Raw genomic sequence first — 24962 nt, 5'->3', positions numbered from 1 at the left:
CTATATAAGGGTGGGTGGACACTCCTTAGAAACCTTTTACCACCTTAGACCCTCTCACTCTCTACAAATGGGTTTTGGTCAAAAATCGTCCCTCCGAGCCTCAAATCGGTAAGTAAACCTCCCTAGCTTGTTGTTTAACACTTCTATCTTGAAAATTCGTGACATAATCATCCGGAAACCTCAAGAACATGATTTTACGGTCTTGGGAGCCTCCCAAAACTATAAACCCATTGGATGTGGGTTTTAATGCTCAAAAACCCTTCCCAAACACTTCTCATGCTTAGCAATGGCTTAGAGACTTACTCGAAAGGACTTAGAACACCAAAATCAGACCAAATGGGGAGTAAACATGAGTTTACGGTCTAAGGATATTCTTAGACCGTAAACCCATGTTCATCGACCATAAACACCTTTTATGGTGTCAAGCTACCCCTCAATCACCTCCAAGGGCTTCCATAAACTTCCTAGAGTGCATAGAACCTTATTTTCCTTCATTTTATGCACCAAAGCATGCAAAATCATGTCACACTTGAGTTTACGGCCCAAGAAGATTCTTGGACCGTAAACACACATCCTTAGACCATAAACACCCCCAAAGGGTGTTAAAGTGCCCTCAACACTTTGTATGGCTTGGAATTGGACCTAGAACTTCATATGCTTAACCTACAACCACAAAAACGCATGATTTAGGGACTAACATGAGTTTACTGCCGTAAACTCATGTGTTTAAGGTAGTAAACTCCCCAAGTGTATCTCCTTAGACCATAAACTCCTCAAGGAGTAAACATTGGACCGTAAACTCCACTTTGTGCCCATTTTGAGCCCCAATCACTTCCTTAGCCCTTGATTCAACTCTAGCATGACTCCATGAGTGAGTTAAGACCTTTAAGCATCCCATGACACTACTACCATGAGTTTACGACCGTAAACTCATGGGGGAAAGGGTCTTGAAACCATAAACACCCATAAGGGCCTTTATTTGAGGAGTAAACTCCAAAGTGAGCCCATACACACCTTCTATACAACCCTTGACACTTCTAGCACTTGTAGCAAAGTGTTTTGATGTCGTAAGACATCCTTAATTGCTTAATTAGTTATTAAATGACTAATTGGATACTTAAATGTATCATTACATGTTAAATAGGATTCGCGTGTGTGGTCAAGTCCTCACTTGACACTTAGCATCCTATACCAGCACCTTCACCCGATCCACTTACAACAGGTGAGTTCATACCCCTGAGTTAACCTTTTAAATGTTTTTACATGTTTTTATGGGGGGGGGGGAGATACAAGTTAAACATGCCAGTTATCATATCAATCACGTGTGATTGATAACCCACATGCACAAGGATTTACTACACTGTTAACTGTTTTACCGAGAATGGCACCGTAAATGGTTTTCTAAAACGTCGTAACTTGTTCAACTTTTACTTAAATTGTTTTATCAAAGCTTCATTTAAAACTTGTTTATGAAAGGGTCCCAAAGGATTTCTAAAGGTTTTCAAACTTATTTTACAAAGGAATACCAAGCGTGATTTTTCTTAAGTATAAAGGTTTTCCAAAGATTTCATCAAGGTTTTCTTCCATGTTTTTATACTCTTACTTGTTAGATACCATTTCTTCACTTCTACTTAATTTAAACTCCTACTTGATAACGCTTTCACTTCGTGATACGCTTATACTTGTTATCACTTTTACTTGTAACGCTTTTGCTTCGTAATACGCTCCTACTTATTCACGCTTATACTTCCCGATACGCTTATACTTCCCGTTACGCTTATACTTCACGATACACTTGTACTTTACGATTCGCTTATACTTCACGATACACTTCTGCTTGTTAACACTTATACCTTGTAAAACACTTCTACTTCGTTAGACACTTAAACATAGTTAGATGTATGCCTGTGCTTGTATAGATGCATATAAATAATGTTTGAAGGACTTAGGAAGGTTTGTTCGCCCTATTTCCTTTTCTTCGTTGAGATGTGGTCTGGTGGGATCGGATGTCCGTCCGAAGATCGTTTGATCATTAGTTATGTATTATGTATACAAGCATAGACATATAGGTTTACATTAGTCAGTCCAGTTGTGAGTCTCTATCATTAGTCCAATATTTTACATCAGATCTCACTACACGAGATACATCTTCAGTACACGACCTTCTCCGTTGTCAAGTTGGTAACCAAAGTCTTTTGTAGGGAGAGCGGACATTGTATGTATAGATCTATACGAGATTGACACCCCCGCACCGTGACTGCTAGCTACAGTCCATGGCCTACCAAGCCAAGGGGTGACAAATGTCATATTCATACCGACGCTTGCAGGGCGTCAAGTTCTCTTGTGTCTATCAGTATGATTACGAGTATCTCGGGGTTACCTTATAATTCATGGCTTTAAGGTAACGGGTTTCATACACTGTATTCTCTGTATTCACTGTGTTCACTATATTCACTGTATTCACTGTGTTCACTGTATTCACTATGTTCACTGTATTCACTGTGTTCACTGTATTCACTATATTCACTGTTTTTAGACCTTGCTAGACGTATCATTCATTTGATACTGGCTGGGGTCTGTATTCACTGTTTTTAGACCTTACTAGACGTATCTTTCATTTGATACCGTCTGGGGTCTGTGTCTCCCTTTTGTTAGACTGAGCCAGGTGTACCGTTCATTCGGTACCCTCCTGGAGTCTATGATTTCTTTTGCCTTAGTCAGCAGTCTTCACTGCTGAGGCATATGCTATTTTCCCTGATATTCTCCTACTTTCTTTAAAAATCAAACACCGTATTTTGATAATGATAGTGTTTAAGGGAAAACTACTTTTTACCACATAACTCTGACCAGTCTTGGTAGAAGACTGTTATTAATTAGAAAATATAGGATTTTCTAGAAAGGACTCTATTTCACTGTGTACTTAAAAACTACTACATATATAAAGTTATTTGTATAAAAATGTCACTAAATACTTATGAACTCACCAACATTTGTAAAAATGTTGATACTCGCTTTTCAAATAACTTGTATTCTCAGGTCAGCATTAGACAGGTACATTCCAGGAGCTTTTGGTGAAGACAGTTTAGTACCAAGCTGCACCTATATTATTACTTGTATAAGTTTGATGTTTCTATGAAATGTAAACTATGTAAAACTATTAGTATTAATGCAATGGTTGTTGTACTTTGATTACTATACTGCATATGTTGTGATACTTGACATGACGTCATCCACCCCAGAACGTTTCCGTCGTTCCGGTTTTGGGATGTGACAACCAAACCTTCTTAGATAGATAGAACCCAAAGCGAAAGACACTGCAGGTATTCCAGAATATGATAACCACCCAAAACCTACTCCGTAGATCCCCCAAAAAGACCCTTCGCACCTCACAACCAGGTTCGTGAATCAAGAGAAAGAACTCATGGGATTAACATACTAGTACTGGGTATATGCATTAGAGTGGCATATAATTCAGATCAATAAGATTTAAGATGTGTGCTTCCTCCCTACTCCCCGTTCCTCGTTGGGTTGTGGGTTTGGGGTGGAGATGCACAAATGAACATCCTGCCGACCTCAATTATATATGGCTTGCATACACCAAGTATTAGTGGTTAAGCCAAGTATGAGCTCTACCACAAACCTCATAGTAAAACCCTTCATCCTATCCCATAGAATAGAGACTAGAGTCAAGAGAACTACTGTGGGTTGAGCTACTATAATGACCACAAATCCGAAATTTGTTGTAATCCTGGTTAAGCCAATATTGTAGCTAACACCCTCAGTTGGTAAAGAAATCTAAGTCGTAAGAGTCAAGGACATTGACTACGACCATCCATTCACGCTTAATCCCACGAATTAAGCATCTTAGCAGATATCTCAGAAACCTGGAAGATGCGATAAGATAAGCTCTGAGAAGAGTGGATGAGGAAATTAAAAGTTCCGAGTGACGGAACCCTATACTTCCTAGACTTAATCTATATCGAGGAAACTCGGAACCACCGGAAGAGTAGTTGAAGAAGATGCTCGCACTACTCAGGCACTTCGTCCACCCCATTACTGACAAGTAGTGTCTATGACACTCCGCCTCCTCACGTGGAAGAAGTCACCGCCGCCCTGTAGACAATAGACTGCATTCTCCGAAGTGAATCCTAGAATGCCAAGAACCATAGGATAACCTCCGTAGCCAAGAATACTTGAATAAAGTGCGAAAGTAGGTTGCGTTAAGCCTTATAACCCAGATTCCGAAGAGATTATAGACTTGACACCAGTCTAGGTGTTAGTCGATGGGTTATATAAGAACACGCGCTTTCTGCTACTGGAATAAACTGACACCTTAGAGAATTGGGCATGTCTTAGAGATTCATTGGACTACTAGGTGTTCCAAGAATACTATCTCACAGAGAAATAGTAGAACCACCTCCCGAGATAATCCAACACTTCGGAAAATCTCTAAGGACTAAGTTAGCCCTGAGCAGAGATTGTTATTCATGAAACAGCGAAGCGAGTAAGAGCATGATTCTTTCTAGTTTGGAATCATATCGTGAAAGCGTCAACTAGGAGATGATGAAAAGTTTAAAAATTTTCTAAACGATCGTCTGCTAAAACCCTATCTCGTGATCTTTGAGAGTTTCTGTTAGAAACACCTCAAGAATCAGAAGTGCAGGTCCATTTTGCACTAAGTTGAGATAGATGCCACAAAACCAATTACATGCCCGTGTGTAGCCAATACATCCGATGATCCAAAAAACCTCCAAAAGCCAATCAGTAGGAAACACGAATCCGAAAACGACATGAGCTTTCTAAGAACCAATCTGGGAACCCCACTCCGGTAAGAGAGAACTTTTGGAACTTCAAAATGGCGATCACGCCAGTGATGATCCCACCAAAGAAGTACATTATGTTCTGAGAACTGAAAAGCTCTATCTTTCTGAGAGCTTAGGACCATTCGAGATTCTTTATAAGAATTGGTCCAATCCTTGTCAGACCAAGACTACTTTCGGAATTCCATAAATTCCACCGTAGTCTATTCGCATCTCCAGCATGGACAAAGCATTTGTCCGACGTGACTTGTATAAACCCACTCGTCATAATAACAATCATTGGGAACCCTAACTTCGTAGAAAAACCCGTAGGAAACTGGGAACCGAGGAATCAAGCGAGCGTAACGAATCCGCATCCCACTAGTGAAGGTTCGCTGGAATGGCAAGCGAAGACCGGAGTTCACTTGGGAGTGTGAGGAACATTCGAATAGGAAGTACCCTCATCTCATTACTCGATCATTCATGCCTACTTCTTTGTCTAAACTCTAATTTCGAGACGAAATTTCCTCTAACGGGGGGATGATGTGACAACCCAAAATTTCCGTTAGTTTTAACGTCGTAATTAAGCACGTCAAAAATTAGCCAAATTTATCCCAAAAATATTTTTGACCGGATTTAAACCCGTTGGAATATTTTAAATAATATTCGTCAAGCAAACCAAAAATAAGGAGGTAAAATTTAAAATTTGTCGTGTTTAACGGAAGTCGCGAAAAACCCCGTTTGCGGTTGGTGTTGGGTGGACCCCCACCCAGGATGTAAACTCAACCCTATATAAGGGTTGAGTGGGTTTCATCCCAACCTTTTTCACACCTTAGGAGCCTTCTCTTTCTACAAAACGGGTTTTGGTCAAAAATCGCCCCTTCGAGCTTCAAAACGGTAAGTTAACCTTTCTAGCTTGTAGTCTAGCTTGTTCATCCTTCAAATATGTGTCTAAATCATCCAAAAGGACCAAGAACATGTGTTTATGGTCCAGGAGCTATCCCAAAACCGCAAACACCCTTAAATGGGGTTTTGGAGCCCTCAAACCCTTCCAAACTACTTATGGAGCTTAGTTATGACTTAGGGGCTTACATGAAAGGACTTAGAACACCAAAATCTTAACATATGGGGAGTAAACATGAGTTTACGGGCCAAGAACATTCTTGGACCGTAAACCCACCTTTAAGGACCATAAACACCTTTTTGAGTGTTAAATTACCCCTTAAACACCTCCAAAAGCTTCCATGAGTGCCTAGAACCTTGTATTCCTTCATGTGATGCACCAAAACATGCCCAAATGAGAAACACTTGAGTTTACGGTTTGGGAAGGTTCCCTAAAACCATAAACACCTTTCCAAGGTGTTTAAGTGCCTTTAACACCTTCCTATGCTCATATAAGTGACTAGAACCTTGCCTACATAGCCTGAGAACCACCAAAGCACAAAAGGAATGGACTAACATGAGTTTATGACCATAAACTCATGTGTTTACGACCGTAAACTCCCAAGGGAGTGGTCCAAGGACCGTAAACTCCCTATTGTGTCCATTTTGAGCCCCAATCATTTCCTTAGCCCTTGATTTGACTCTAGCATGATTCTATGAGTGAGATAAGACCTTTAAACATCCCATGACACCACTACCATGAGTTTACGGCCGTAAACTCATAGGGGAAGCGGTCTTGAAACCGTAAACACCCATAAGGGCCATCATTTGAAGAGTAAACTCCAATGTGAGTCCATACACACCTTATATGCAACCCTTGGTACTCCTAGCACTTGTAGCAAAGTGTTTTCATGTAGTAGGACATCTTTACTTGCTTAATTAGTTATTAAATGACTAATTGGATACTTAAATGTATCATTACATGTTAAATAGGATTCGCGTGTGTGGTCAAGTCCTCACTTGACACTTAGCATCCTATACCGTCCATTCAATCGAATCGCCCACGACAGGTGAGTTCATACCCCTAAATTAACCTTTTAAATGATTTTAATTGCTTTTATAGGGGGGAATACAAGTTGAACTATACAGTTATTAGATAAATCACATGTGATTGATAACTGTATAGCAAAATGGATTTTTCCATGTTAAACTGTTTTATCCAGCTTAAGATTTTCCAATCTCGCTTTCAACTCTTGTTAAAATATGAGTTTCTCTTTTAGATTATCATAAGTCTTCGAAAGGTTTTCTGAAGGTTTTTCAAAGGTTTCCAAAGTTTGTTTTATAGAATGACATTAAGTCGAACTTTCTTGTTAAAGGTTTTCCAAAGGTTTTCGTCACTTAAAATGTTTATTAAAAATCACTTTCAAAGCTATTTATGAATGGTTTTTCAAAGGATTCCAAAAGATTTTCAAAACTTGTTTTACAAAATGACATCAAGTCGTAAATTTCTTATGTATGAAAGTTTTCCAAAGGTTTCGTCAAAGTTTTCCTTTTATGCTTTTACTTTGTTAAATGCATGCCTATATTTGTATAGTTATATAAATAATGTTTAAAGGACTTAGGAAGGCTAGTTCGCCCTATTTCCTTTTCTTCGTTGGGATGTGGTCTGGTGGGTATTGGTTATCCGTCCGAAGGTCGTTTAAACATTAGTTATATATCATGTATACATATATGGACATAAAGGTTTCCATCGACCAGTTCATTTCCCTTGGGTAGCAAGGGCATCCTTCCATTCATCATTCATAGACCAGAAACACTAGTAACTATTATAGGAATAGTTAGGAGATTCTATTTACTCTTTCTAGTACAGAGAATTCCAAAGGAGTCAGTTCATTCGTGAGTCTATATCATTATTCCAGTACTTACAATAGAATTCAAAATACGAGATGCATCTACAAGACACGGATCTCCCCATCGTCAAGTTGGTAACCAGAGTCTCCTGGAGGGAGAGCGGGCATTGTGTTTGTAGATCTATACGGGACTGACACTCCCACACCCTGACTGCTAGCTACAGTCCCCGACCTACCAAGCCAATGGGTGACAAATGTCACATTTATTCCGACGTTTGCAGGGCGTCAAGTACTCTATTGTCGATCAGTATGGTTACGAGTATCTCTATGTTTACCTTATAATTCATGGCCTTAAGGTAACGCGGTATTTTTGAAACAACCCACTTAGGATTACCAGATGTTTTAGACTTTGCTAGCTATGTCGTTCATTCGATACTGTCTGGAGTCTGTACTTCCTTTTGTTAGATTGAGCCAGGTGTATCATTCATTTGATACTCTCCTGGAGTCTATGATTTCTTTTGCCCTAGTCAGCAGCATTACTGCTGAGGCATATGTTATTTTTCCCCTAGTATTTTTACTATTGATATCCTCATATTTTCTTTAAAGTCAATAACGTATTTTGGTAATGATAGTATTTTGGGGAAAATTTCTCCTTAAAACATAACTCCGTCGGGTCTTGGTAGAAGGCTGCTTTTATTTAGAAAATTTAGGATTTTCCGGAAAGGATGCTAATACACCGTAGATTCTAAACTACTATCTTTCATAAAGTTATTTTGAATACAAATACTTACTTAGACAAATGACACTAAATACTTATGGACTCAGCAACATTATAAAAATGTTGATACTCGCTTTCAAAATAATTTGTATTCTCAGGTCAGCGATAGACAGGTACATCCCAGGAGCTTTTGTGGAGACATCCTAGTACCGAGCTGCATCTATGTTATGTTCTGTAATTACTTTGATATTACTATAACATGTAACCGATGTAAAATTATTACTATTAATTCAATGGTTGTTGTACTTTGATTACTATACTGCATATGTTGTGATACTTGACATGACGTCATCCACCCCAGAACGTTTCTGCCGTTCCGATTTTGGGGTGTGACATATGGACAGGACATAGTCATATATCTTTAATCTGGGAGTATGGATTTAGACACAGACCAATTGTCCCTCATCCGAGAGTATGGAATAGGTACAATCAAGGACTCGAGAGCATGGATTAGATCCGGAGTAAGAGGGTAAAATTTAAGGTCCGTGAGTATGGATAGTCTCGTTGTGAGGACTGACGGGGTGGCGTAAGAGTTGATTATATATGGGGAAATCGTATATGGTGTGAATTATATATATATGTATAACATTGTGGGATTGAAATCCCTATGTGCTCACCAGGTTTCCTAACCTGACCCACTCAGTTTATTTATATCACAGGTGATGACATGAAGTCACATTACACTGAGAGATTAAGGAGATGTAGATCACTAGTGATAATGAATGTAAGTTCTATTTATGCTGATGTTTATGTATTGACGATGACATCCCAAATGTTTTAAAATGAATAAAAATACTTTTCTTCAGAAACGCTTTGATAACATATTTATCATGTTTTACTGGGAACAAATTCCACAACATTTTTATTAAAAGAGGTACTCTGATTTTTAAAAAGCATAAACAAAATTGGTCTTTTCTGGCCGTAAAAATAGGGATGTCATAGTTGGTATCAGAGCATTAGTTTAAGCGAACTAGGAATATAGATTTATTTCTAGACTTAAACTTAGAATGCTAAGCGATGATTGTGAGGTGTGAGCACTAGCTTATTTTAGGGATTGTGCCTAAAATGCTTTTATGTGCTAAATGCTTGTGCCTGATATGTTGTTATTTGTTAGGATCTATGGTCTATTGCCAACTGGATCTGGAAACCTTATGTGTTTAGGATTCTAAGCATTGAACTGCGATATTAGAACTAGCATATAAACGTTTCAGGGTGATAAGGATGATTTAAACGTCAATCCTAAATAAAGATCTAGATTCACCTTATTCGGTGTATAGATCAAGATGGTAAGGACCCGTAGCGGAAACATGAATGCAAATGGGAACCGAGATCAGCCCCTAATGATTGAGCAGATACTGGTTGTGGTAGCCGCTGTTGAGCCAATAACGATGGTCGAAGTGCAAGCGATGATCCAGGCGATGTTGGATTGTCAAATGGAGGAAACAAGGCGTTTACTTCAACAAACTCGAGAGGAACTTACGATGCCTATTGAACAGCTCGAGCTGAATGACGGGCAGTCTGAGGAAGGGAACGAAAGTAGGACCGTTGGTCAAACTGATCCACCGGTGATTAGGAGGAACAATCAAGATGACGAAGTCGAGAGGAATGGATGCAAGTACAAGGATTTTCTGACTTGCAAGCCATCGACTTTCATTGGAAAGGAAGATCCGATCGGGGTCATGGATTGGATCTCGGAGATAGAGTTAGCTTTCATGACGTGTGGTTGTAGAGGCAAACTACAAACCATGTTTGCGGTACGCCAGTTCAGAGGAGTTGCGGTGTAACGCCCACATATTTGGGCTAATCAATTTAGAGGCAATAGGGGTCGAAAATGAATTTTCGACAAAAGATTATTTAGAATAAATAATCTTAACCAAGTTGTAGAATATGTCACAAGGTTTCCGTACATATAAAGAACGCCGAAATCCGAGTTATAACGAAGAAGTTATGGCCCGTCGAAGTTTTACGGCAAAACCGGCACGACACCGGGAGACTGTAACGACCCAAAAATCACAACTAAAAATTTCTTTAAAAACATTACTAAAATCATATTTATAAAAACTGTATCATAAGTCATAACATAATTTCTCGAGTATTAATTCAAAACATAATATCATTATCAGAGTCAAACATTCCCAGGCTAACTGACTATGGTGTGTGCACTGCAATCTTCCCGAGCTCCTCTTTTGAAAACTGAGTACCTGAAACCAAAACTGAAAACCGTAAGCATGAAACTTAGTGAGCTCCCCCAATCTACCACATACCATGCAATAACATATAAAGCACATACTGGGCCTTGCCCACTGCATCGGACCGAGGTCCGAACTAACTGGGACCTTGCCCGCTGCATTGGATCGATGTCCGGAAACTGACTGGGACCTTGTCCCCTGCATCAGACCGAAGTCCGGACTAACTGGGGCCTTGCCCCCTGCATCGGACCGAAGTCCGGACTAACTGGGGCCTTGCCCCCTACATCGGACCGAAGTCCGGACTAACTGACTGGGGCCTTGCCCCCTGCATCGGACCGATGTCCGGACTAACTGGGGCCTTGCCCCCTGCATCGGACCGAAGTCCGGACTAACTAACTGGGGCCTTGCCCCCTGCATCAGACCGAAGTCTGGAACTAACTGAACAGAACATAACATAAACATATCAACTAGCATGAACACACATATACTGCATACTACATCGGGCTGTAGCCCGGAACACATAACACATAAATCCTGTCTGAGCCACGAAGGCATCAAACATGCTAACTACTGCATCAGATCAAATCTGGAAACTACTACTAGCTAAACGGGCCGGCATTGTGGCCTTAGACCCGTTCCTACTGGAAGGAAACTCACCTAAACTGCTGAATTCTACTGGTAACCCTCGGACTGCTAACCAACCACCGTCTGAAATTCTGCTCCTCTAACTCTCCGAGCTACCAATAGCAAAGCGACACTTAGTCTGACAGTCCTCTAAAAGTCAACTAACTCAACTCCGATCAAAGTCAAAGTCCTGGCCAAAGTCAATCTTCCATGTTGACCCTACTCGCCGAGTCAGTCTACTGACTCGCCGAGTTCACTGATTTCCGAGTTCTGTCCTGTCTAACTCACTGAGTCCCCACACAACTCACTAATCTGAGCCTTGACTCTAAGGGTTTGGGGTTTTGCGACTTGACTCGCCGAGTCCATGAATAGACTCGTCGAGTCCAAGGCAATCTTCAACAGACTCGCCGAGTTGTTCATCCAACTCGTCGAGTTCGTCTCCATCTTCATACTACTCGCCAAGTCACTCAAGGGACTCGCCGAGTCTATTCAGTCCTTAATCCATGCAATGGCTTTTCGAGCCAAACAGGGCTTCCAACTCATAGATCCATACTTCTAAGGCCTATCCCCCACGTAAAGTGGCAAACTTTACGTGTAGATCAAGAGATCTAGGCTTAAAACAATCCAAACTAGGGTTTAAGACAAAGAGGCTTCACTATCAACCCAAGAACAGATGCTTTATGACTTTCTAGGCCAAGATACACTCAGATCTGAAGTAGCAACTTCAGATCTAGGCTTCTAACTCAAAATAGCTCATAAGCATGGCATAAAATCCCCAAATCACATAGCCAAGGTTGATCTATTAAACAAAAGAGGGAAGGTAACGATTTATTACCTTTAAATGCTCAGAAATGTTCCACCAACTCTGGATCCAAGGCCCCCTTCTTTCTCCACAATGACTATCTTCTCTCTCAAGCTCCAAAAGCTTCACCAAGGGTAGATGTTGCTCCAAAACGATTATGGCGGCTAGGGGTTAGTGTTCTGTGTTAGAGAGGCAGTAAAGGAACCCTAAGGGAGAGAATGAGACGTTTAAATAAGCTCCAAGTCCCGGATTTAGGGTTTTCCTTGCTTAGACCAGACTCGCCGAGTCTCCTTGGCCGACTCGCCGAGTCGGTCACTTACTCCCCGACCCGGATCCCGCTCGGACTCGCCGAGTTCCTCCTTGGACTCGCCGAGTCGACCCCTAAACTTAGGGTTTTCTTTCCTTTCTTGGTCTTCAAAACTTTGGGGTGCTACAACTTGTAACAACGGAAATTTTAAAACAAAATTTTCATTTCTTAAAATGCATTTTCATCCAAAATAAGGCATAAATATCCAATGTATCATGTCATAATACAAATCATATAAATCCTAAGATCATAAATCCTCCATCAGTGTATAAAGATCACGTCGGCGCCTTCCCACGGTCCTCGCTAGTACCTGAAACACATACACAACAACTGTAAGCATAAATGCTTAGTGAGTTCCCCAAAATACAACCTACGCACAAACGCCTTTCCAGGCCCTGACCTTCCGGTCCATGTGTCTCAGGGGACTTCCGTCCCTGCTGGGTAAACCTTCCGATCCTACCCACGCCAACCTTACGGTCCACATTACAACGCCTTCCGGCCCATAACATATTCGCCTTCCGGCCCATAACATAATGCCTTCCGGCCCATATCAAGCATATCATACATAGCACATATAACAACTAACTTATCATGTATAGCACATATGTCTCATACCATATCCAACCTTCCGGTCACACAGTCAAAACCCTTTCGGGTACAGTATAGTGAGAAGACTCACCTCATGAATATCGATAGCTAGCAAATCCCGGAATCACTCGTGCTCGATCCTCCGAGCTACAATCCACCTATAACATCATACGTCTCTTATTAACACTTTTACCACTAAGGTTGACTACCCTTTTCAAGTCAACACTAGTCAACTCTGGTCAACGGTCAACTTTGACCGGACTCGGCGAGTGCACTAGGGCGACTCGGCGAGTCTAGACGTTTTCACCAACTCTCTAGGATTCCCTTTTTGACACGTCGAGTACTCCCTTGACTCGACGAGTTCCACCTGGAAGAATCGCGGGGCCACCCTGACTCAACTCGCCGAGTCTCAAGAACAACTCGGCGAGTCCCAGTTCGACTCAGTCCACCTGTCAACCCTCTCTAACTCGCCCTGACTCACTGAGTCAACCTATAACTCGGCAAGACCACTCACTGAGTGATCTAAGGGCAATCTTCAAGCTACTCGCCGAGTCTGTTCGTCGGACTCGGCGAGTCCATGCCATGCAACCACTCAAACTTGCTTCTAAGGTCAGATCTGCTCCAACAATTCATAGATCTGGCCTTCCTAGACTGATTCATCACGTAAAGTCCTTATCTTGGTGTTCATAACACACCCCATGGCTCATAAATGGTATTTTGACCTTAGGCATAAGGATCCCAATCCAAAACCCCCATTGATTCACAAAAAGCTTGGGCAAAGGGACACTCTGGACCTCCAAGGGTCCAGATCTATAATCTAAATCGCTTAAGGGACCAAGGAAGCACTAGATCTAGCCACAAAAGGGCTCAATAAGCCCTAAATCAATATAAACATCAACATAACAGGGAATAGCTCAAGATAGTACCTCCAACGTGATGTTCTGGACTCCAAACTCTCAGGAAGTGGTTCCTCTTGCTTTCCCTTAGCTGATCCTCCCTTTCCCTTGCAAGATGAAACCTCCAAGATCAATAATGGCTTCCTACTTTGCTCCAAACGCTCACACTCACTAGGGTTTCACTCAAAGGACTAGTGAGCGCAAATGACGGCCATAAGGCCCTTTAAATAGGTCCCAAACCCGAGAAATTAGGGTTTCATTAAACAGCGCGGACTCGCCGAGTCCATACCTTGGACTCGCCGAGTCCAGGCGCGAACCCGCGTCCAGAATCGCAATCCTACTCGGCGAGTCTGAGCTCCAACTCGCCGAGTCCCCTCACAAAACATCAAAATTGAAAGCATAAAAGATACCTGGAAATCCGGGCTGTTACAACTCTCCCCCACTAGAACTAGACTTCGCCCTCAAAGTCTCGCTCTGAAAATAGCTCCAGATGCTGCTCACGCATCTCACGCTCCGGCTCCCAGGTTATCTCTGATCCCTTCCGATGTTGCCACTGAACCAACACCAAGGGTACCTCCTTGTTCCTCAGAACCTTGATCTTCCGATCTCTGATGGCCACCGGCCTCTCGGGATAATTCAGGCTTGCGTCAACCTGAATGTCCTCTAATGGAACCACTGCCGACTCATCGGCTATACACTTCCTCAGCTGCGACACATGAAAAGTGTCGTGAATCTGCCCCAACTTTGCTGGCAAATCCAAACGATAGGCTACCCGGCCTACCCTCGCGATCACACGGAATGGACCAATATATCGGGGCCCTAACTTGCCCCTCTTCCTGAACCGAATCACTCCTTTCCAAGGAGAGACCTTCAGGGGAACGAGATCGCCGACCTGAAACTCAAGCTCGGACTGGCGTCTGTCTGCATAACTCTTCTGCCGGCTCTAGGCGGTCAACAACCTCTGTCTGACCTGCTGAATCTGCTCTGTCGTCTGAAGCACGATCTCTGTACTGCCCATCACTCTCTGCCCAACCTCTCCCCAGCAAATGGGGGTCCGACACCTCCTCCTATACAACAACTCAAAGGGTGGCATACCAATGCTCGAATGATGGTTGTTGTTGTAGGAAAACTCTGCCAAGGGTAAATACGTATCCCAGCTACCCCCGAAATCCAACACACATGCTCGGAGCATGTCCTCAAGCGTCTGAATCATCCACTCACTCTGACCGTCTGTCTGGGGGTGATATGCGGTACTAAAATGCAGTCTAGTACCCAACTCCTCATGAAACTTCTTCCAGAATCTGAAAGTGAAATGCACATCACGGTCTGAAACAATCGAGATCGGCACCCCATGCCGAGATACTAGTTCCCTCACATACACCTCCGCCAATTTCTCTGCCGAAGAACTCTCACTGATGGCAAGGAAGTGAGTGCTCTTCGTCAACCTGTCCACAATCACCCAAATTGCATCAACTCCTCTGGAAGTCCTCAACAATTTGGTGATGAAGTCCATAGTGATCTGCTCCCACTTCCACTCGGGAACCTCCAATGGCTGCAACTTGCCATGCGGCCTCTGGTGCTCGGCCTTAACCCTATGGCAGGTCAAGCACCTCTCAACAAACCATGCGACGTCCCTCTTCATACAGGGCCACCAATACTCCTTCCTCAAATCCAAATACATCTTCGTAGCCCTGGGATGAATCGAGAATTTCGATCAATGCGCTTCCTCCATCAAAGTAGTACGCATACCGCCCACAAACGGTACCCAAATCCGACCCTGAAAAGTCATCAGCCCTCTACCATCCGTAACGAACTCCGAAACCAACCCAACGACTCGTTCCTTCTTCTGCATCTCAGGTTGCACAGCCTCGGCCTGTGCCCCACGAATGGCATCCAGTACCGGAGCTATCATGGTCAATCTCAGACATACATCCCGCAGTGGAGCACTCTCCGCCCTGCGGCTCAACGCATCGGCTACCACATTAGCCTTGCCTGGGTGGTACAGGATCTCACAATCATAATCCTTGACCACATCCAACCACCTCCTCTGCCACTTGTTTAGGTTGGGCTAATCCATCAAGTACCTCAAACTCTTATGATCCGTGTAAATCATACACCGAACCCCATACAAGTAGTGACGCCAAATCTTGAGGGCGAACACCACTGCCCCCAACTCAAGATCATGGGTGGGATATGTCGTCTCATGAGGCTTCAGCTGCCTCGATGCATATGCTATCACATGTCCTCTCTGCATCAGCACTGCTCCCAGCCCCCAAATCGATGCATCACAATATACCACAAAGTCCTCCATCCCTTCCGGGAGAGCCAACACCGGGGCTTCGCACAACCTTTGGCGAAGTGTCTCAAAGGAGGCCTGCTGCTCGGGACCCCATGAAAAAGCAACACCCTTCCGGGTCAATCTGGTGAGTGGCACTGCGATCTTGGAGAAATCCTTGATAAATATCCGATAATACCCTGCCAACCCAAGGAAACTCCTGATCTCAGAGGGTGACTTCGGCACCTCCCAACTCATCACCGCCTCAACCTTGTCCGGATCGACCAATATCCCTTCCTGGTTAACAAGATGTCCTAAGAACTGGACCTCCCGCAACCAGAAATCACACTTGGAGAACTTTGCATAAAGCTTCTCCGATCTCAGGACCCCAAGGACCTCCCTCACATGCTCCTCATGCTGCTCTCTAGATCTCGAATATATCAGAATGTCATCGATAAATACAATCACTGACCGATCCAACATCGGCCTACATACTCGGTTCATGAGATCCATGAACACAGCCGGGGCATTGGTGAGCCAAAAAGGCATCACCACAAACTCATAATGCCCATAACGCGTCCTGAATGCTGTCTTCTGGACGTCCTCATCCCGCACTCTCACCTGATGGTATCCGGACCTCAAATCGATCTTGGAGAACCAAGATGCTCCCTGCAACTGATCGAACAAATCGTCGATCCTCGGTAATGGGTAACGGTTTTTGATCGTCAGCTTGTTCAACTCCCGGTAATCAATGCACATCCGGTGTGAACCATCCTTCTTCTTGACGAACAGGATATGCGTTCCCCATGGCGAGCTGCTCGGCCGAATAAACCCCTTCCCCAGCAGCTCCTGAAGCTGCGAGGATAACTCTTGCATCTCTGGAGGTGCAAGACGATAAGGCACCTTAGCGATAGGCGCGGCCCTCGGAACTAAGTCGATACTGAACGCCACTTGCCTCACTGGAGGCACACCCGACAACTCCTCGGGAAAAACATCTGGAAACTCACGCACCACCGGAACCTCCTCGACTGAACTCGGCCTCTCAGGAGCCACCCGCGTATCCATCACATACGCCACAAAACCCTTACAGCCCTGCTGTAGACACTGCCTCGCCCTAGCGGCCGAACAAAAAGCTTATCCTGAACGTGTACCCTCGCCGTACACCGAAAGAACTCCCCCACTAGGGTCTCGTATGGTCACCAGCTGACGCTCGCAGTCGATAACTGCGCCGAATCTGCTCAACCAGTCCATGCCCACAATGACACAGACATCACCCATCGCAATAGGAACCAGATCAATCGGAAACTCAACCCCGAAAATCTCTAACACACATCCCCGGAGAACCTCCGTGGCACAAATCACTCTCTCGTCAGCTATAGAAACTCTCAGAGGCCGACTCAACGTCTCACGACTAACACTGATATGCTGACTAAAGGCCAGAGATACGAAAGACCGACTCGCACCCGAGTCAAATAATACTAAAGCAGGTACGGAATTCACAAGAAAAGTACCTACGCATAAACATGAAATAAGCATAACATCCCATAAAGAATAATAATTACACGAAAGAATACATACCAGCCACAACATCAGGCGCCGCGCGGACCTCCTCCACAGTCAACTGGAAAGCTCCTCCTCGAGCCCTAGGGGCCTCGGCCTTCACTGGTCGAGTCTCAGTAGCCCTGGCAGCAGGTGCAGATCCCGGGTGAAGCTGAGGGCACTTGGCCTTCCGATGGCCGGTCTGGTTGCAATGAAAGCAAACCATAAACACCTTGGGGAAATCCCTAGCAATGTGCCCCTCCTTGCCACACTTGTAGCAAGCACCTGATCGGCATGTCCCCTCGTGACCCTTGCCGCACTTTCCGCAAGTGCGGCCCTTCGGACCTCCCGTCCTCGAATCGGCGGACTTAGTTCGCTTGGCTGCCGGCTGAGACTGAGCCGACCGCCGATCCACTCGTTGAGATTCGGCCTCCTCCCTGGCCTGGGTCTCCAACTCGATCTCGCACTTCCTGGAATTCGCCTGAAGCTCAGCAAAGGTATGATATGTCGAGTTCGCTACGAACTCCCGGATATCCCTCCTCAACACACCCAAATACCGGCTCATTTGAGCCTGCTCCGTGGACACCTGCTCGGGGCAGAACATCGCCCTCTCATGAAACTTCTGCATAATCACCGTGACAGAATCATTACCCTGCTTGAGGGTCAAGAACTCCTGAACCAACCGTTCCCTCTCCACCGAGGGAACGTACTCGTCTCTGAACATAGAGGTAAACCTCTCCCATGTCACATCTGAAACCTCTGCCAGAGTGAAGTTCGCTGTCACGAACTTCCACCAATCCTTTGCTCCCAGGCGGAGCTGGTTCAAGGCGAACCGTACCCTCAGATGCTCCGGACATGAACAAGTGTAGAAGCATCCCTCGATATCAGCAATCCATCTCATCGCAGCGATCGGATCCTGCGTCCCATCAAACTCAGGTGGCTTCGTGTTGCTGAACTCCCGAAATAGCAACGAGTCACCTCCCTGTGGCCTGGCAGCGGCCACAGCCGCGGTAGCTGCAGCGGCTGCAGCCTCAGTCAACGCGGCGTACCGCTCATCAAAGGTCTCCATCAAAGTGGTCTTAATAGACCCAAACATCTCCGGAATCTCAGCCTGGATCGCTGCAGCCACCTCCTCATGAATCATCTGACGAATCTCCTCGTCACTCACACTGCTCGTACTAGATCTGTGGCGTGGTCCAACCATGATGCCTCTGAAATACAATATAGAAATATCAGAGACTCTATCGAGCATAATCGCACTCGATAACACAACCCTACTCATTCTCCGATACCCAGGGATTCTTACTTGGGTCGCCCACCGACCCGGTGTCTTTGGTAGTACGGGCCCAATACTATCGACTACACCGCATCAGCATTCATCCCAAGTCCCCCTCCCCAAACCCCGGATCCTGAGTACTCTACTCTTGCCATGCACTAACTACCCGCTCGCTCTCAAAGCATCTCATAGCAACAGATTTCCCTAGACTAAGGCATCACAAATCAAGCCACTCTAGTCCTATTATGAATACCTAGTCTTCTAGCATGCATATCATATCATATCATATCACATCATATCTCATAACACAACATTGTAAGGGTATTTTGGGGATTTTTTTATTGTTCGGGCGCTGGCTGATCGTACACACTGCTTCATTCTTGTTTACCACAAAATACTTTATAAAAATTTTATGCCTTTGTTTTTTTTTATTTTAAGTTTTCCTCAAATCCTCGGTTTGAGTTCAGTTACGCCCGCAGGTGTACCCGAATCCCTCAAACCAAGGCTCTGATACCAACTTGTAACAACGGAAATTTTAAAACAAAATTTTCCTTTCTTAAAATGCATTTTCATCCAAAATAAGGCATAAATATCCAATGTATCATGTCATAATACAAATCATATAAATCCCAAGATCATAAATCCTCCATCAGTGTATACAGATCACGCCGGCACCTTCCCATGGTCCTCGCTAGTACCTGAAACACATACACAACAACTGTAAGCATAAATGCTTAGTGAGTTCCCCAAAATACAACCTACGTACAAACGCCTTTCCAGGCCCTGACCTTCCGGTCCATGTGTCTCAGGGGACTTCCATCCCTGCTGGGTAAACCTTCCTGTCCTACCCACGCCAACCTTACGGTCCACATTACAACGCCTTCCGGCCCATAACATATTCGCCTTCCGGCCCATAACATAATGACTTCCGGCCCATATCAAGCATATCATACATAGCACATATAACAACTAACTTATCACGTATAGCACATATGTATCATACCATATCCAACCTTCCGGTCACACAGTCAAAACCCTTCCGGGTACAGTATAGTGAGAAGACTCACCTCGTGAATATCGATAGCTAGCAAATCCCGGAATCACTCGTGCTCGATCCTCCGAGCTACAATCCCCCTATAACATCATACGTATCTTATTAACACTTTTACCACTAAGGTTGACTACCCTTTTCAAGTCAACACTAGTTAACTCTGGTCAACGGTCAACTTTGACCGGACTCGGCAAGTGCACTAGGGCGACTCGGCGAGTCTAGACGTTTTCACCAACTCTCTAGGATTCCCTTTTTGACACGTCGAGTACTCCCTTGACTCGACGAGTTCCACCTGGAAGAATCGCGGGGCCACCCCGACTCAACTCGCCGAGTCTCAAGAACAACTCGGCGAGTCCCAGTTTGACTCAGTCCACCTATCAACCCTCTCTAACTCGCCCTGACTCACTGAGTCAACCTATAACTCGGCAAGACCACTCACTGAGTGATCTAAGGGCAATCTTCAAGCTACTCGCCGAGTCTGTTCGTCGGACTCGGCGAGTCCATGCCATGCAACCACTCAAACTTGCTTCTAAGGTCAGATCTGCTCCAACAATTCATAGATCTGGCCTTCCTAGACTGATTCATCACGTAAAGTCCTTATCTTGGTGTTCATAACACACCCCATGGCTCATAAATGGTATTTTGACCTTAGGCATAAGGATCCCAATCCAAAACCCCCATTGATTCACAAAAAGCTTGGGCAAAGGGACACTCTGGACCTCCAAGGGTCCAAATCTATAATCTAAATCGCTTAAGGGACCAAGGAAGCACTAGATCTAGCCACAAAAGGGCTCAATAAGCCCTAAATCAATATAAACATCAGCATAACAGGGAATAGCTCAAGATAGTACCTCCAACGTGATGTTCTGGACTCCAAACTCTCAGGAAGTGGTTCCTCTTGCTTTCCCTTAGCTGATCCTCCCTTTCCCTTGCAAGATGACACCTCCAAGATCAATAATGGCTTCCTACTTTGCTCCAAACGCTCACACTCGCTAGGGTTTCACTCAAAGGACTGGTGAGCACAAATGACGGCCATAAGGCCCTTTAAATAGGTCCCAAACCCGAGAAATTAGGGTTTCATTAAACAGCGCGGACTCGCCGAGTCCATACCTTGGACTCGCCGAGTCCAGGCGCGAACCCGCGTCCAGAATCGCAATCCTACTCGGCGAGTCTGAGCTCCAACTCGCCGAGTCCCCTCACAAAACATCAAAATTGAAAGCATAAAAGATACCTGGAAATCCGGGCTGTTACACAACTCTCCCCCACTTAAACTAAACTTCATCCTCGAAGTTTGCTACGATCCACCGACTGCGATTTGCCTCCAATACCCCACCGCTCATTCTAACACCAACTGCCTACCTTCGCTGGCCTTCTGCTCAGTCATTCAGACCAATGTCAATCCTTACAGATAATAATCTCGGGTCCATCCTGACCCTGAACATTCTGGAAACGCAACTCACTCAACCGGCAATCTTTCTGATACTCTCCAAATACTACACTGACCCCGTAGGGGTCACCCCTTCTTTCCTTGCCTTCCCAAGGCGATGCTCCATAACTACCTACCTCTTCCTTCACTGTGAAGACCTTGTCTCCACCAAATCTATCACTCCTGCTACTCCCAGTACATGTCATCGTCGCCAGTATCCACTGGGCATTCTTTCTACTACCATTTGGTGTCGAGCACCCCACGAACAACTGACTGAAAATTCTGCTATTCCAAATCTGGCTTCCGGATGAACTGAGACCACCCAAGTCCAACTAATAAGGCTGAACTTGCAGTCCGACGCAAAATTAGTATTGCCCAAAATACTGGAACTAACTGAAACACTGAACTGCCTGGAACACTGAACTGTCTGAAACACTGAACTGCCTGAAACACTGGACTACCTGAATAACTGAGTTCCAACTCAACTGTGGAGTCAAAGGACCCCTTACTTAGTCGCTCCCACGACTTCTGAACGAAATCTTTCTCTGGAACTAGTTTCCACTAGTTATCCTGTCACTGTGGCTCTAACAACCTCCCGATCCACCGATCAGGTCCTTACGTCACATCCTGACATCAACAATTCCACGAATAACAATATGATGGCCCCCCGACTGACGGTAGCCCTTAACATAACCGAACCCCAACGGTCCATTGCTACTCTGATCTCATAACTGTGGTGACGATCTACTGACAAATCGCCAACTTAACCATAACTGAACCATTTGGGAAATCCATAATCTAACCCGTGGATTCCCATATCCTCACTACTGCACCCGAACTGGTGGGTACTACTGCTTTCCCGCGTCCAACAACGCGCTCATGTTGCCTACCAATCTGATAAAGGCTACGGCTACGCTCGCGGACTTACAACTCTCTAATACTATCTGGCTGCTAGTGAATGCTACGGCTACCCCCGCAGACTTACAACACCACCACTACTATCTTACTGCTAGTGAATGCTACGGCTACCCCCGCAGACTTACAACACTCTACTACTATCTAACTACTAGTGAATGCTACGGCTACCCCCGCAGACTTAGAACACCACTACTACTATCTGACGACATCCTGACTATCCCTAGACCTGCTAGTGATTCCTCATCCTGATTTCTCAAAACCAGCCCTCAGTCTTTGAATACTGCATCATCCTCGACATCTTATATCCTTGATATACTTAGCGCTTCGTCGAGGAGCTCTTCGGCTTGGTTCCCAAACCAACCGTCTACTAATCCGGATACAAGAAGCTATTGTTGGGAAGTTTCCAGACTCCAAACTCCTGAATCTACACAATCCTGCATGCTGACTCTGTCACTGGCTACTAATACGAAAACATCTCTTGCTAACCGTTCTCAGGATCCTCATTCCGACTCACTTGAGCCCTACAAGTGGTCCTCCAATCCTGGATTCCCAACCAGCTTCTAACCATCTCGATTACATGAACTAACCGTTGGGAAGGTCCTCGAACTCCAAATTCTGAACTTCTCAATCCATCAATCACTGTGCTACTATCATTTCTTCTCAGAGGCCGCGAACTCATTCTGGGTCTACGTGGCTCTTATCCTTGTATACTCGGAGGGTTCTCCCCCACTTGGATTCGGCTAGTTCCTTACTGCTCACCGGTCGAAAGGATTTCCAACCTTCCTTCCATTAAAAGGGCGATATGCTATCCGCTGACGTTTACCCTTGCCAGCGCTCCAACTAACTCTTACCAGATCTGCACCCTTCTTGCTATCTAACTGAGTACCCTTCGATCCTTTACTGTATTGCTTTAGGGACTACATCCCGAGAACCTGCGTTTGGGTGCACATCCCCAACCCACTTCCTTACTGACCGCTAGCTACTCCACTAAAAACTCTAGATTATCAGTACTGAGAATATAACTGATCATTACCCGACTAACGCCTTCCGCAGGTAGTAAGGCACTACTGAATCTTACACATTCATGTTACAGTCACCGCATCTGAAGTAACCTGATCTAGAGGGAACGACCTCCAATTCACCATTCTAATCCCATGGTATGCAGATGGCATAAAACTCCGTCACAAGCAGGTAATATGATACCCCAATACATACGCTTATAAATATCGCTGCAGCAACATAACAATAATATCATGAATAATAATTGACAGGAAGGTAAAATATACATACCTCCAACACCCGGCGCTGCTCGAACCCTAGCTGCAATCAACCGGTACAATCTGCTTCGAGCCGTGGGCGCCCTTGCCCGGCCCCGACAACCGCTGGTGGTACTCGAAGACATAGACGCAGGAGCTATCACCTGCTCTGCTGCATACACACCTGGGCAGTGGGCCTTCTTGTGGCCTCTCTAACCGCAATGGAAACATATCGGGTCAAGTCCCTGGGCGATGGTAGTAGTACAATCCCTGCTGAAATGACCCATTCGGCCGCATCTGAAACAACCCAAATCACCACCACTACCACTCCTGCACGCACCCAAGTGCGACCTACCACACTTCTCGCGTCGACTGTGGCTCTGATGGTACCTCGATCTCCAATCCGACCCTTTGGGCCTCTTGCCCGAACCTGCAGCTACCTGTGTCTCATCCGTTTTCCTCTTCCTTTCCGACTCCCTGCCCATCTCTCGCTCCTGCGTTACCCCATCGGCACCGCCCGTCGACTGAACAACAGCTGTCTAATCCTGGAGCTTCGAGATCAACCTATCAGTGATCCTCACGACCATGTCAGGCAGATCCTCGCGAATGGCTGGCGAAACCTCCTCAACTATCCAATCACGCAGAGGTCTCTCTTGGAGACAGGATGCCCCACTCACTCCTGTCCCTTGATGGCAAAAACTAGAAATGGGATCTCCCTCCCTGATGGATCCCTGAACTCCATAAGAATCGGGACCTAGACGAGCCCCAATCTGTCCTGAAACTATCCCGGCCTTAAAGGCCTCAAGATGACTGTCCATGAGCTCCACAATGGCCTCTCTAACCGAACCGAAAATCACTGGAGTCTGATCAATGATGTTGCGCATGATCTCTGCGGAAATAAAATCCCTCATCTGATCATCAAGCTGCCCGACTCTAGAGCCTGAGCCAGATCCCTCCCCGACACCTGAACTGCCAACTGGTAGCTCGCGCAATGTCACCATGCTGAAAATATAACAATTCCTGATCAATTTACACACTACTGCTGAGGGATCTCTCACACACTCTACTAGTTCCCTGGTTTTGCCTTGGCCCCTTTTGAATTGAGTACGGATCCTCTGCTTTAAGTAGTACGGGCCCATACTACCTTCCACATCTATCCGTACTTTCCTCAAGAGTTACCTCAACTCCACCAAGTCCCCTTTTCTCTTCTACTGACCTCTGCTACTCTCATCCTAGGCTTGCCCTAGGGAACCTCTGACTCTACCCAAACAGTCCTCAGCTGCTGAAGGCCTCCTTGTAATGCCAATTAGCCACCACCTGAATACCATCACATGTGACGAGGCTCAGATAATCCTTCAAGTAAAAGACTCGTCCCTACAACGGTTGGACTCACACAAGAGCTGCGCAATAGGGCCAAATCCAGCACTCTGAGATTATTCAACCCTGATCACATGTGATGTGACGTATTCACCTACTGGCTAACTCCCATCACTCAGAGTCCCACAA

The sequence above is a fragment of the Lactuca serriola genome, chromosome 6 (assembly GCF_051521515.1).
Source record: "Lactuca serriola cultivar US96UC23 chromosome 6, Lser_US96UC23_V15, whole genome shotgun sequence".
NCBI lineage: Eukaryota > Viridiplantae > Streptophyta > Magnoliopsida > Asterales > Asteraceae > Lactuca > Lactuca serriola.
The sequence above is the reverse complement of the archived record's forward strand: the minus strand, read 5'-3'. Positions refer to the sequence as shown.